At 45.0% G+C, this 16056-nt stretch overlaps 1 protein-coding gene across 22 annotated transcripts in view; it reads right to left on the reverse strand.

Moving 5' to 3' along the window:
• The window catches only part of DUSP18 (dual specificity phosphatase 18), a 127343-nt gene that overhangs the window by 89995 nt on the left and 21292 nt on the right, over nt 1-16056 (reverse strand). The gene's annotated exons all lie outside the window — the stretch shown is intronic.

Raw genomic sequence — 16056 nt, forward strand, 5'->3', positions numbered from 1 at the left:
CATTCTTTAAAGACCTTACCAGGAGTACAGACATTTATGTAACACCATAAAAATTATGTTGCAATAGTTTTTCTCGCATTTGTGAGAGTTTAAAGGTATTGACATTGTAAATGACAATGCATTTTTTTAAATGTATTTTTGTTTTTAAAACAGATAAATAAAAAGCATTGTCATTTATAATGTCAATAGGTTAAACTCGCGCAAATGCGAGACCTATTGCATTGCTTCCTGTTGCAGCAGAAGAGACGGAGCGAACGGGGAGGAGGAATTGCCTGAATCAAATATACTTGAAATACTAGTGGTGGTATTGCTTTGAAAGCCACCCACTGGCCAATGCTACAACCGTACCATCGACACCAACTTCTTCTAACATTGAGGTGAGATAAGAGAAAGAAGGGTGAGTGGTGCTCATAGCAAGGGATGTTTGCATATTTTCATGGGAGTCTATGAACTGCTGGATAAATTAATCTCACTCATATATTTAGCATCTCAGTTTGGAGGGAGCCTGTCCTTGGGCTCCAATCTCAAATATCCATGGTGCCAACCTGGCTTGTTGGCATAACTCTATATACCGTTTTTAAAGCTTGAGCTAAGACCTGAATTTAAATGAATGTGAGAACAGGGAACCTCTAAAATGCTTTATTCTTTAAAAAAAGAAATATTGCCTCTTTCCTTGCAACACTTAGTACAGAAACCACCATGCTTCTAAGCACGGCTATTCTGGATGGTACAGTTATATATTTATATCGACTTCAGACGGATGAACGGCCGAATCATCCCTTCCACTGTGTTTTTGATCTGCAGGCTGAATGCAGATCTCTGCAGGATGCTTTAAACTACTTTCTGTTTCTTTAATATATGTGTAGAAATATCTTCTGAAAGGATGTTAAGGCTTGCTGCACTTTGAAAATGACCTTTACTTAAACCATTATTTCAGTTCCATAAAAAACACAAACATTCTGTTTTATCCAACACCCAGTCTATAACTAGGTTATGAAACCGAGCCACCTGAAGTGTATAAACCGCAGAAAAATAGATTACGGTGGTTATGAAACAAAACAAGCATTTGCATTGCAAAAGGTTTAGCATTTTTGAGAGTTAGAGCTATTGGCATTGTCAGGAAGAGGTGTGGCACCGCGGCCAGGGCAACTGACTCCGGAATCTGGGGATCACGGTTCGATCTGCGGCGGCAGATTAGCCCAGCACCATGTGACTCTGGGCAATAGCTTGCTTAACCTTCCGGACGGTCCCCAGCGCCTTGAGACCCTTACGGGTGATTTTTCGCGCTTTTCAAATGTGGATTATTATTGTAAATGACAATGTCTTTTACCTATGTGTTTTGGTTTGGAGTGCAGTGGGCTTATGAACAGAGTTGCAGCCGCAGCACTGTTTAGAGGACTAAGAATGGGGAATTACCAATGGGAACAGAGACACAGCTGCAGCACTTTGAATGGAGGAGTTACAGACGGGACCCGAGAAGCAGCTAGCAGCACAGCCTGGAGGACTAGGAATGAGGAATTGCTTGAGGGTATTTTAAATTGACTGTGAGAGTGTTCTGCATGCAAACTTGTTCTTAGATGTCTGGCAAAGTGATAGCTCGCTTTGAGACGAGGCTGAAGGCAAAAACATTTGAGGTGGTCGTTGTAGTTAAGATGAGGTTGGACAGGGTGGGTGGTCATTCAGCAACATCTTGATCGATGCCTGTGGTGTTGGTGTGATGCTTAGTCTTTAATGTTGGTTCTGTGCATGCAGTATGGGTGACTGAAGCTGCTGTGCTGTTTTTGTTGACTTTGATCCTCATGGGGTCACCAGTGTAGATGGTTAATCTTGCTTTATGTGGTTGGTTGAGTTTCCAGCTGAGTCAATTTGCTCCTCCTAAAATGTAAGTTTCTTTGGTGACAAAGGAGTTTTTTGTATAGAATGCTTTTTAGGTCTCGCCTAGCATTGCAGCGCAAAGCGCTGACCGGTTGAGAGAGATTTTGTGGAGGAGGGGGTTTTCAGAAAGGGACTCAAAGCCCCGCCCCTCATTTCGATTGGCCCGCATCACCTTTTATGCTAAACGGTGGCCTGCCATTGGAAATGGGGTATTTTGGTTTCCTCCCTTTCGCTTTTTGGTCCGGCCCATCTGGACTGGCACATCTGCTTTGCATCTGGCGCAAAGCACATTCTTATCTTTATGGGGCCATGTGTTTCTAATTAGCGTGGATGAGCGCACTGCCCCCGACCTCTCAAAGGAAAAAAAAAATATTGGTTTCGTCAAGATTTTTTTCCTTTGAGACGTGCACCTCCACGCTATTTAGAAACACATGGCCCCATAAAAACAAGAGATCGATGCTTGTTTATATTGTTTTCTCTGTCTATACATTGGGAAAGCTATTCAAAGGTGCCTGTTTTAAAGACCACGTGAAAAGGAGGTTTATGCACATAGTTGATCTTTCTCGTGAAGGTGGTTTTACGCCATGTGGCCTCTAATGTAGAACTGTCTCCACACAGAACATTTCATTCCGTGGCAGTCAGTGCTGAACCAACATGCTCTTATAACATTGCAAAATTGTGCTCATGCGCTACGCGTTTGTCTTTAAAGGGGTCTTTGGTAGGCGGTGTAGCATGGGCACCAGATGTCTTAAACGTTATTAAGGTGTTAATTAGAAAATGAGACTAAAATGGAGTATTGCCTTATATACAGCTCGCTCCCATACATTTAGAGTCTGTGTAATATATACATAGTTATGTGCATGTTTAGTCAGGTACAGCATAGGGTGGTGGTATTTATGTTGCGTGCACACTCTCACAACACGAGTGCGTGCAAGCTTTGAAATGCATGCTGATATGCTTACAAAGTACATACTTATACAAGTATATGCGTACAGACGTAATTCGTGTGCCTATTCTATATGTATGCGCGTGTGTGTGTATGAATATGTATATCTATACATAATGCAATTCATGGTAGCACCTACAGCAGCACACGCACGTGAGCACGCATTTTAAGAAACTTCGGTGTGTACATATATAATAAACACATATTTCTCTGAACTTAATATATACGTGTTTGTGCTCCGTGCCCTCGGTGATGTAGCTAAAACAAACTTGATAGCATGCGTGCCTGCCACCAATAGCTATCCAACACACGTCAGCGAGCACGAGTCTTAAATGCCGGACTCGCCATTCCGGTGGAATATGCATGCAATTTTAAAATCGTGATCATCTATACGTATACAAAAAAAAAATATATATATATATAGACAAATATAAAGAAAAAGAGATACGCACATCTATAGATTATCTCTCTCGCTCTTACATTTATGTCTATTTTTCCAGAGCAATGTCGTTTTTTTTGTGTTAAAAAAAGAAAGTTTTAAGGACACAACTGCGCACTCAAAAATAAAATTTAAAAATAAATTAACCAAGATTGTTTTTGCAAAGTGTTAAAGAATGGTTCAAGTCTTTGCATTCGTATTCTAGAAAATGTTCGGAAAAACAGTATTTAGTCTGACCTCTCATAAACACCTCTTGTATTGAATTCCATGGGGCTGGTGCAGGCAGGGTATTACTCCACAGCTGTGTAAATACATGTGTGGTGTGCCCATGTGACTATCACAGCAAGTTACAATGCAACGAGGATGCACAATAGCGCCTTCATATTACTGCTATAAAATAAAATGAGTGCCGACCTGTGCTGCCCGGCGGTTGCTTGCGCCGCGAACTACTGTCTGTGCCGGAGCCATTGAAGGGAGCAGGCTCTATTCTATTATGCATGAAAGTTTAATAGTGTACGATTATATCATCATAGTGCCAAAAACTAGCGCTTCACAGGTTCCATGCATGCAGTCTATTTAAATATAGTGCTACTGTTTATTGTCCTGTTCTTAAGCCCAGGCTTTTGTACTTCTGCCTTAAAATACACACCAATTTACTGGCATAGCACTGTCTCTCAGTGCGGCATGCTACATGTACACCTGTGTGTGTATTGATGTGTTGGTCTGCGTCTGCATGTGTGTGTATGCATATGCTGGAGATAGGTTTTCACTGACAGTTACGTTTACTATGACTACAACATAATATATTCTCGAAAGTAGTATAATTTACTAATGAAGCTGCTTTAAAACACACGAAAGCACTGCATAAGTCACACAAATAATAAATAGTCCATGATGCCCCCCCTTCGCAACAAAAGTAATACATTTTCTTTTCTCATGTAGATTTCCCTCTACCACATAATAAATGTGTGTTTATTAGTACAGTTAATAATATCTATTATTGGTCCACATTTACTTTCACCGACATTAAATCTATATAGATGCACATAAGAACAAGCATTAAAAATGCAGTAGGTCTTGCCTTTCATTAAGTTCTCGCCTTTCATTAAGTTAAAGCCATTTCCTTTGCTATACAGTACAATTAGCAAAGCAAATGGCTTTAACTTAATCAAAGGCGAGACCTATTGCATTTGCAATGCTGGTTTTCATTTGCTGGGATGGATTGTACAGAATAAGCGTACTGTTTTTTGCCTGTTTTTATGTTGATGTAAACGTCCATACTAAAGGTCACACCGTCTCTTTAGAAAGGCCATCTTAAACACTATCTGAGTTTCATCAGTAGATAATCCAGGTCACATAACAGAGAAACGCTCCATGTGGGCTCTTCAAAGTGAGCCACCAGCCTCTACCCTTGCGAAGTAGCTACTTTTGGGAACTGTATACTGAAAGCGGGGTACAATAATTACCGTGACTGTGCTGTGCCGATATTTAAAATAAATAAGGTGTGAGCTATTTTTAAAGGAGCGTTGTGTTTGTTTGTGTCTTTTTTTCTTTAAATTACCTGTATTTTTATAGTGCACACTGTCCTCTGGTATGGGGTCAGTGTGCTTCTTCAACACAAAATCTTCACATTGATAATGGTCACACCTGCCCAATATATAACCGGTGCTTTGAAATAGAGCATTAAAAATAATATCTGCAAATCATAAAAGTAGGGAAATGCATAATTGATTCAATACGTCGACACTCAAAACCACAAGACTTGAAGAATATTGATACTGGATGGAGGCTACAGCCAGGTGAGGTAATGGATCGGTGTCTGGTCCTAGGCCTCTTTCAATAGTATTTATTTCTTCTGCTCACTGTCAAGCAGCACACAAACACTGGAAACCGGCACGTATCAAGCAGAAAGCTCTGGTGACGCCTCAGGCTGTTTCTCAGTCATTTGTTTTTAAAAAGAAAACTGGTCATTTCCACAAGGTGGCAGGTGTGACTAGCTAGTGAACAGAAACCCTAACTTTACCACAGTTTTCTTCCCATCACATTTTTAGGTCAAGTCTGAGCCAGCGCGCTCAACAACAACACGACTATCAGTTGTCTGTATTGAAAACAAACACCCGTGCATCTCCACAATATTCTAGGATCACCTGAAATGCTAGACACCATCATGCCCTGAAGCAACTTAGTATCTGCTCTGCATACTTGACTAAATCACCTACTTTAGTGGGACTTACATGCTTCAAATCAATCAGCATGTTCTACACCGCTAAAACAATATTTGTCCTCCAGACACTTTTTGAATCCGCCTTGTCAATAGCACCAAATTGGCTTCTAAATGGGGCATATTAATTACTATAACTGTGTTTTCTAGAAGGCTGCTTAAACTCCATTTCAGTGGTTGGCAAAACCAGTGAAGACAAGATATATATTTTCTCGCTAGTGCATTCTGACCTCCCACAGAAGTCCTTCTTAAGTGACAACACAGATGGAGGGGAGAAGGTGGGGATTTATGCCCGACTCTATCCTCCCTTTCATCAAGCTCATGAATGATGCTTGGCCAGTTACTACAGCAGGACAGCAAATATCCTTTCCTACAGGCTAGTATCCCTGGTTTGAATGTAATTCAGCATGGATAAGTGAAAAACTCTACCAGAGACAATGGACATGTCTTGGGTTAAAATAACCTCATCAGAGCCCCCATCCTTTCATCTGGGGCAGGCTTGGGCCCTACGAGGGCTGGAACTCCTCATACCCAGCACTTGAGAAAATCAAAGCCATTTGGAAAGTGAACAGCCTATACATTTACATTAAAATTGCCACATCAACTATGACTAGTTACTCCTCCCTCCCAGGATCCTCAACATGACCATCCAAGATGAATTTCAAATTCACCTACATCATACTGTAGACTTTAAGGACCACAAAAAGGTAAGACTTCATGGATTTAACGTAATATATAGCAGGTCCTCATTGGCCATCGAAAGCTTTTCCATCATCAAGTCAAAAGAATCTAGGAGGAAATCTAAAGGCTTCCTCTTTACCTGTTCCTTGGATTGCCTGCTTGCAAAAACAACTAAAAACCCTCAGATTAAAAAACAAAGAGACTGCCATTACATAACTCTCTCCAAGAGCCAGACCTCATGAGATTTTTTGTTTTTTTATAAACAAAGTCAGTCAGACCCTATCCATGCTTTTGTTGGCTAGACCTTCCACTTCCAAGATACACTATTGAGATGTGTACTAGACAATTTGCAGGTGTCTATACCAGAGCTATATCTATTTAAATAGCAGCAACATTTTGATTAGGAATGTTTAAGATAGCAGCAGGGATGGTACATACATCAATAAGGTTGGGGTGGTTAACATGGTTAAAACCAGCATTTCCCAAACTGTGGGTCTCCAGCTGATTTCTGGTGGCTCACAAAGGAGCATTTAATAAAGATGCCATAACATTTATCTGGTCACATTTGCATTGCTTCAAAGATAGAGGTCCAATTTCAGGCTATATGTCCTTACAGAGTACTGCTTATTATTTTAACATGGGATTAGTATTTACTTTTTAAAGTAAACATGTGAATTTTGCTGAGTTACACAGAATGTGAAAGGAAAACCTGAAGGATGCAATTTTTTGTAACAACAAAATTTAAATAGCTGTTGTTGGGACAGAAAAGTCCTCTGCATGGTAAAGACGTGTACACCTGCCCAGAGCGCCCATGCCGTTTTTTATTGTCATAGGTTAATACAGATCAAGCGTGTGCGACATGACATAGGCTTGTCCCACGGATGGCGGTCTTGTTGGACTGAGAGGGGTGTCCAAACTGCTACCCTCATAGTGGTGGGAGGCTACCGCCCTCACCAAGAGTTATGCAGTACAAGCACTGTAGTAGCAGCAAATCATGCAGTGATCAGTAGTAGTGAACAGATCCTTTTTATCCTCCGTCACTCGAGTAAGGCCTACAGGCTGTATAACCTTTTAAAACGTTATGCTGCTGTATGCTTAACTTATCCTTGACCTACATCATGTAAATGTTGAGTGCTGTGTAACACAGGAGTAGTGTTTCTGGATGTATGTGTACCTGGGATGGTCCAATGCAGGGATAGCGCAGTACTGTGTAGTACATGTGGAATTAGTGCGTGTGCCGAGTGCCTGCGGAGTATATGACATGAAAGATGCCGTGCGTGCACAATATAAGCATGTGCTGGGTGTATGTGTGCTTGCGTGAAGTACAATACATGAATGGTGAAATATTGTGCACAATTCAAATGGTGAGTGTGTGTGCTAGCAGTGTGTTTTTGCAAACACCACACATGGGGACCATAGAGAAAAGCTTCAGTGCTGAACAGTGTGCGCAGACTGATTGTGTGTACTGAATGTATATGTACTTGAAACGGTACAATGCATGGAGGTAACAGTGCTGAACAGTAAGTGTGCCTGCATTGGTACATTACACAAAGGATCTCGGGTTCCATTCCTGGAAGTCCAGGCCTTCCTGGTAAAGACATGAGGAGGAAAGGACCCTCCGTATACAGATGTGCATATTGCTGCATTCCTGCGATCTGGATAGGACACACACTGCAGTGAAGGAGAAGAGAATCCCTTTACACTTCACAAGGCTACTCTTCGATTCAGTGGTAGATTACAAGGAAGGGGCCTGGACAATATCCCAGGAAAGGAGAGGGGCTGATAAGGGAATCAAAGAGTAGGGCTGGGATTCTGGGATTGACCTTTTGATGCACATATCACTGTAGCGGACATCCAGGTGTGAACTCTTGTCACTCCCATGAAGTGTGTTGTAGGTCACAATCAGCTTCAGAGTCATGCCATGTGACAAACATCCTTTCAAGGGGGAAGAAGAAAAAGAGAGGTAGACACTTCAAAAGAAGCAGAACTGCAACATAAAACTTCAAGGAGTCAGACCCTAAATCTCATTTTGGTGCCTGGAAAAAGACTATAATAAGGGGAAGTTGAGACCCTAAAATTTGTCATCTGCCAAGCAGCCAGATGGGCTGCGTGACAAGGAGAAGTTCTGCAAGACTTCTGCCTGTGACAAGGACTACGGCAAAGGCCTGCTAGTTTCCCTGCGGGGTGAGGAGACATCACTCAGGAAAACCAGGACCACCTGCCATGGAGCCAGGATCACCAGCACCTGCCTGTTGGCCAAGACCAGTGTTCCCTGTGAGGAGGAGAGCACTGGAGGAAGGGAGCACCAGTGAGGAGCCCTACCATGAGGCCTCCTTGTGCATGGTGTGTGTTTGGGATTGGGTTGCGCTTGTGAGCAGTGCCGACTCGGTGACCCCTGCATGCCAAGAGAGGGCAGCCATGGACTGAGTCAAGTGATGAGCGATGTGCAGATCTTGCCCGTACCACCGCGCTGTGGTGACCCCTATATGCCTGAAGGGGGCACCAGTAAAGTTTCTACTGTGAGAAAGTGCCAGGGCTCCTAATTGTGTTGGCAGGGGCACTTGTGCCAGAGTAGCCTGTGCCCATATTATCCTGTACCAATACAACCCAATATGCCAGGAGGGGCTGATGGTACCAACATTGCCAGAGGATTCGGGCCTCTGCCCAAAGAAGAGACTGAGACTACGTTTGGCAGGTTGGACCTGTGCTGCAAGGGAACTACCCCCGACCAAATCACTGAGGATGCCATGGCTGACGTTGCATCCTCCTTCTGTTCTACACACTGACTATTTAGATCGTACCCACTAAAACCTTAATCCGCCGTATCAGCAACTGGCGTGGGAAATGGGTACTCTTGCCATCCCTACTTGGAGACTGCAGTCTGAGGCCCTAAAGGACCCTCCCTTCCTCGCGTCTCTTGGTACGGCCATTGACGATTAGTTCAGGCAGAATGACCAAACTACATCCACAAATTTCTTGAGTACGACGCATTCAAGATCACTATATGAGGCCACTTCCTTGGTATGCAATGGAAGATGTGTAGGAGCCTTGAGGGCGACCTTGCTCGTATCTAACTTACACTTCTCCACAATGAAACCTGAGCAGTACACAACCCGAGTGAGATACATCAATTAGCGAACATGCACTGCGAACACATGTCTCTGCTAGAGAAGTTACGCTTCCTTAACTACGGTGCCCACTCAGCTCGCACGCATGCCACCACTGACCACTCGGGTCATTTGCTGGCATGGCTTATTCGCCAATCCCGTTCCCTATCATGACGTTGCGCTTTGTCACCGGAGTACTACTTTACACCCAAAGCGCAATACATGACGAGTTCACACAACATTACACATCATTATATCAGTCAGTCGGTGCTACCGCAGTTCGAGATAAAAGTAGCCACCTGTGCACTCACCACCGGCCGGACCCCAGGCCCTGACAGCCTACCCACTGAGTTTTACAAAGCCTAAGCCCCACAAATCGCTCCCCAGCTGCAAGTCTTATATGAGGAGGCCCTTTAGGCATCTACCTTATCCGCCTCACAGCGAGAGGAATTATTGGTCTCTTTTCCCAAACCAGATGTGGACCCCAGGGAGTTGGGATCATACCAACCTTTGGCCTTGCTCAATACAGATTACAAGGTCCTGGCCAAAATCCTTGCCAGTCATTTGCCACTGTTGGTCAAAACCCTGGTCCACTCAGACCAGAAGGGGTTTGAACCTGAGTGCAGTACCTCCTTGAATCTCAGATGTTTTTTCTGAGTCATGAAATATTAATCACTGACTTGGCCCCAGCAGGATGCCTTGTGTTGGTCTTAAAAAGACCCTTCATTCTTTAGAATGTCCCTTTTTATTCGAAGCACTACGACACTGCGGTATCATGCCCATTTTCTACATTTGGTTCAACTGCTGTACACCAGTCCGGTGATCAGAGTCAAGACTGGCTCCTTTGTCTCAGAAACAATATCCATATGTAGGGGCACTCGTCAAGGTTGCCCACTCTCTCCCTTACTCTTTTCTCTGGCAATAGAGCCGCCGGCTGCAATGGTCTGGACTCAAGGCAAGGCCTGCGGCATTCCTCTAGGAGATGGTCTACACACTAAATCCCTTTACCCAGATGATCTGTTATTGTACCTCAGACTTGCAAACATCCCTGCTACGATTGCTGCTACACTACATCGCTTTGCTGCCCTGTCTGGCCTCAGAGTAAACTGGGCAAAGTCATGGCTATTACCCTCCGCGCCAGACTAATCCGACCCACACCTCATATTTACTTGAACACCAACAGCCTGGCAGCTCAGGATGTTAAGATATTTGGCCGTCCACATCTACTACTCTCCGGTAGATCTGTTTGATAGTAACCTCACATATGCAGCCACATCTATTCGATCCCAGATGGCTTTTTAGCAGACGCTGCCAGTGTCGGTGACAGGCTGGGAGGTCCAACTGAAAATGATGGTCCTCCCTCGCTCTTTATACTATTTTACAACCTGCCTCTATATATCCCAGCTACATTTGTTCGAGATTTCGAGACACACGCCAGAGAATTCATCTGGACTACAAGGCGCTGCAGGGTGGCACTGGCAAAACTCTACTCACCCCTAGACCAGGGTGGCCTGGCGGTACCGAGTTTGAAGCAGTATTACCTTGCTTCCCAGATCCAATGGGTGGCTAAATGGGTGTCTGGTCTGCAGCTGTATGATAGAGCCACAACACTACCTGCCTCGACACTGTCCCGAATCCTGCACTGGTTTCATGCATGCACTCGAGTACGGACACCTGCCTCTCTGTTACTGGGAGTGGCACATCGCTGATATCGAAGGAAACTTTGCCTAACATGCTCAGTGACCACCAATGCGCCAGCTCTAGCCCTGTTAGGCACGCCCAGAAAAGTCAGCCTCACTTCAGCGGGGGAGGTCGTTCCCTGGCATGAAGCTGGCTTACACACCCTGGGTGATCTTTATTAAGATGGCACCTTCATTTCCTATGAAACATTAATGGAAGACCACAGTCTGCCACAAAGACAATTACTTTTAGATAACTCACTGCTGGCAGCATTGTCCCGTGAATGGGGTGACCTACCCCAAGACCCTCCAGCCCACATAGTATTGCAGTACCTTCAAGTAATGGGGTAGGGCAGACACCTAGACCATTGGCTGGCTGAATCACTGCACCGAGCTGGCGCGGTCAGAGGGTAGGAACGAAGGCATTCGGAATCACGGATTGCCAACACTGCACTTTTCAGTGTTTTCTCAACGCCATCTCGCTGACACCAGAGACCTGGTACACCAGGGCGTACTATCTTATATCTTAAAGTAACCACTTATTAGGGTGCTGTATCGGTGGTAAGTATTAGTTGCTACCACTACCAATAAGTGTGTGAACTTTCTGGTCCTGAAGAATTGCGGCCAACTTGACCGATGCAAGAAACATGTTGACCACTATTCACTAGAGCGTAATTCAGACCCCCTCACTGGAAGATTACGCATGTTATTGTTCTTAATTAAGAGTGGGAACTTTCTTATTAAAACTTGTTTTCTAGGATCTCCACTACTTATTTTAAACACACTTAGTCTCACACGCACATCACAATAGGGCCCTCACTTGCACTCACCAACCGGCAATGAATGGAATAAAGATCTCCACTAAAAGGCGCCTCTAAGGTCGCCGATCGGGGATTGCAGCGCCGCCCCGATTCGGAGCAGACCTGATGGTGATACTTGACATCTGGGCCACCTGCTGACGATACATGACAGCTTGTTTGCCGGATGTGTGAGGGTCTTTTTCCAGAAGGAGAGACTTCCTCCTGACCTACTTCTCTCCACAATCTTTAACAGCCTCTCTAGGAACAGCATACCTTCTTACTTTCATTTTGAATCACTGCAAACCCACAATGCACCTTCACATGCAGATCTACACACCCACTGGGAGGGCGACTTTATCCGTTCTTGCTCAGACAGGAAATGGGCTACTATCCTGGGGAGTCCCACATGTGTGCCACGTAATTTTAGATTTCACCATATACAATTTTATATTGTACACAGGGCCTACTTCACCCGTTCCAAAATTAATCATTATTTCGACACCCTGCATGCCCCCGTTGCGCTCTGGTAGATTCAGACTTGCAACACAGGTTATGGTCTTGTCCGCTCTTCAACTTTACTGGCAGAGTGTTACAACCAGGCTATCGGCTCATACAGAACGCCCCATACTACACAAATGGAAAATATGCATCTTAAGTCTTTATGACAGAGACAAAAAGATAAGGGTCACCTCTCGATTTCTCTATCTGGGCTTCCTGACAGCCAAACACCTCATCACCCGTAGGTGGAAAACGCCTGAGCCACCCTCACCCTCACTTGAGGCATGGGCACAGTCCCTCCTTACATGGGCACAGTCAGAGAGAGCAGCGGTACACGAAGAAAATGCTGTGGGGTTGCACTCCAACTGGGACACCATACTATCAGGTTTCCAGACTCACACACGAGGGCGACAGGAGTGACACGGAGATGATGTGGCCCCTTTCTTCAAGCCTGGGGGGATGCTCTTACAGTCAGGTTTTCCCATTTTCTTGTGTTGGGTGATTTGAACTTTCATATGGATATGCCTGAGGATAGGGAGGCGACTGACCTGTTGGACATTCTCCATACTGCCCAACTTGTTCAGCACGTCGGCCTTCCCCACTCATCAGGCTGGTCACATATTGGACCCTATCTACTCCAATTTCCCTATCCTGGTCACAGATCCTCTCCCAGTGACATGGTCCGATCATTTCATATCCTACTTCTCTTGGACCGTCTCTAGGGATGATGCTCAGGTGCTGGGCTCATCGAAGCCTGTTCTGGGGAAAGTGGATCCTCTGGAATTTGCTCGGGCTCTGGACATAGCCAGTGCTGTCTGGAGGAGTGCATGTCGGGAATATACGGGTTGGGTGTCTGGAGCAGTGAATTCCATCTCCTCTTGTCGACCCATCAGACCGGCTAGAGTCGCCCCCTCTAAACCCTGGTTTACTCCTGCCCTAAAAACGCTCAAACATGAGTGCAAAATTTTGGAGCGGGTTTGGCGGAGGAGCAACTACTGCCCTATGGCGAAAATCAAACTCAGAAGGATGCAAAGATCTTATTATGCCGCTATCTCTGTGGCTAAAGGTCATTTCTATGCGGCTCGCATGGACGCGGCCAGAAACAACTCGAAAGAAATCTTCTCCATAGTACAGGGCTTTACCTCCCCGTTGGCCCAAACAAATGAGACTCCTTCTACTTTCGAGTGGTGCAATACCTTGCCCGGTTTTTTCAGAGATAAAATCATGGCCATTCAGGCCTCGTTCCCTCCTGATATTGGCGCTCGGTCAGGGGCTTGGATGGTGCGGGCAGCTCCGCCTACCCTGCTGTCTGATTTTATCCCTGTCCACCCTCTGGAAATTCTTAAAATTCTCAGAGGACTTAAATCGGGGTCCCCTGGAGATGCCTGCCCGACCAGACTACTGGCTGATGTTGCGGCAAGCATTTATCTTGAAGTCACTCTGATTATTAATCTTTCTCTTCAGTCTGAGGTGGTTCCTCAGGTCTGGAAGCAGGCCAAGATTTTACCACTGCTTAAAAAACCTTCCTTAGACCCGCGTAATCCAGGCAAGTATCGCCCCATCTCTCTCCTGCCAGCTATTGCGAAGGCTTGTGAGAAGGTGGTGCACAAACAATTGTCTGACTTTGTGGCGGCGGAGGCTATTCTGCACCCAGAGCAATCGGGGTTTCGGCCGGGCCACTGTACTGAGACGGTCTTGGTTGAGGTTGTGGAGGCAATTCGGAAGTGCCTTGATGCTGGGGGCAGAGCAGCTTTGATTCTGCTGGACCTCTCGGCAGCCTTGGATACGGTCCTGCACGATCTTCTGCTTACCCGTCTCACTGAGATTGGCGTGTCTGGGGCCGTATGGGGCTGGCTCAGGTCCTTTTTAGCCAACCGGGTTGAGCAGATCTGGCTCCCCCCCTTTCATTCCACCCCCCATCCGGTCACTATGGGTGTCCCGCAGGGCTCTTCCCTTAGCCCTTTGCTTTTTATCATTTATGTTATGCCTCTGATCCATCTGGCAGAAGCTCTTGGTGCTAAGGTTTTGGCCTATGCCGATGACACCCAGTTACTCTTTACTTGGGATAAGGCCCCCAGCTCGGTTCTTGCGGCCCAACAGTGTCTTCGTTCCATTTTCACTTGGCTGGCAGGTGCTCAGCTTAAGTGTAATGAGCAGAAATCAGAGATTCTGCTCTTTGGCACTTTTCCATCTGATTTTCGTCAACAGCTGTGGCCTCAGGAGCTTCCTCTTCCTCAGGGACAGCCCGCCAAGAACTTGGGTGTCTGGTTCGAGGAGAATCTTTCGTTCTCCACCCATATCAAGAAAACTGCTGGCTGCTGCTTTGGCCTGATCAAAACCCTTAACAATTTTTTTCCTCTTCTTCCGCATGCAGCCAGAGTTACAGTTACTTGTGCTTTGATTCTTTCTCGGCTAGACTATGCCAACTCCCTTTATGTGGGGTCTCCTGGTTATCTGATCAAGAAATTGCAGGTGGTACAGAACACGGCGGCCAGACTACTACTGGGTATTTCCTCGAGGAAGAGTGTCACGTCCCACCTGCACTCTCTTCACTGGCTTCCGGTTGCGGCCAGAATCAAATTTAAGTCTCTAATCCTGGCGCATAGTGTTCTCCATGGTCAGGGTCCTTTATATCTTCAGAGACGCTTTTCCTTCTATGTCCCCGCGCGGTCCCTGCGCTCGGCTTCTTTAGGCCTGGCACTGATCCCGCGTTATAAGCTGCAGAGGATCGGGGGCTGCTCTCTTGTGGTTAGGGCCAGCAGAGCCTGGAATGCCCTTCCACTTGATCTCCGTCTCACTCAGGAGCTCGCAGTCTTTAAAAGGAAGCTTAAAACATTCCTCTTCACTTGATTGTCTTTGTTTGCCCTCAGGTTCGCGCCGGGACACTCGAGTAGCCGAGCGCGTTACAAGTGGAAATAACATAACATAACAATTGATCACACCACATATTGACTGGCTGTTCACCACATTGATCCAATGACCACCCTGCTACAATTTTTTAAATGTATTTCCTCTTAACTTATCACCAGTGTATTCAAATGCCCTTTGCCTTTGTGTATTGGGTGCGGGAGAGGGTGCACGGCTTAGAGGTGTGGTTTCCTATAGTTACTGTTGTATTATTCTTTATATTAAGATATACATTTCAGAGGTGTATATAATTGGTCCCTCTTTGGATCCCTGTGGATCATCAGATGCTTATTCTTTGAAAACCAGATTGATTATGTTTATGAAACACATGTAAACAGTCTCTTGCTTGGTCAGTTCAGTGCAAAACCCTCTGTAATTGCTCGATATTGTATTCACAAGATTCAGGATGTCAGTAACATGCTGCATGCTGGCTGTAACTGGGATTGAAGTTGTTGCTTCCTCCATTGGATGCGCTGTATCCTGAATATGTCAAATCAATAAAAAGATTTCCCCCAAAAGTGGATGACGTTACACCTACATTGGCACCAGTCAGGAGCTGAAAAAATGAACCCCCCCGCCCTTTTTCAGGCATTATATTTATAATTAAAATGCAGGCTAAATTTAGCCTCCATTTTAATTTTCCTTTTTTAACTTAGAATCTTTTTAAGATGGTGGTTTGCACATGTTTTTAACTAACTCAAGAAAATGCTACACACATTTATTTTTGGTAGACATATTTGTTCTGTAATCTGTTTCAGGGACACACGTGCTAAAACACGATGTGCTTGCTTTATTATGTGCTCATAGAAGAAGACTCTTTTTTTCTAGACTAAGTAAAGATGTTATTCTGTATCTCTACCAGAATGTGAAAAGGTTTGAGTTTTATTATTTAAACAGTGTCCA

Source organism: Triturus cristatus, chromosome 11 (genome assembly GCF_964204655.1).
Source record: "Triturus cristatus chromosome 11, aTriCri1.1, whole genome shotgun sequence".
Classification (NCBI taxonomy): domain Eukaryota; kingdom Metazoa; phylum Chordata; class Amphibia; order Caudata; family Salamandridae; genus Triturus; species Triturus cristatus.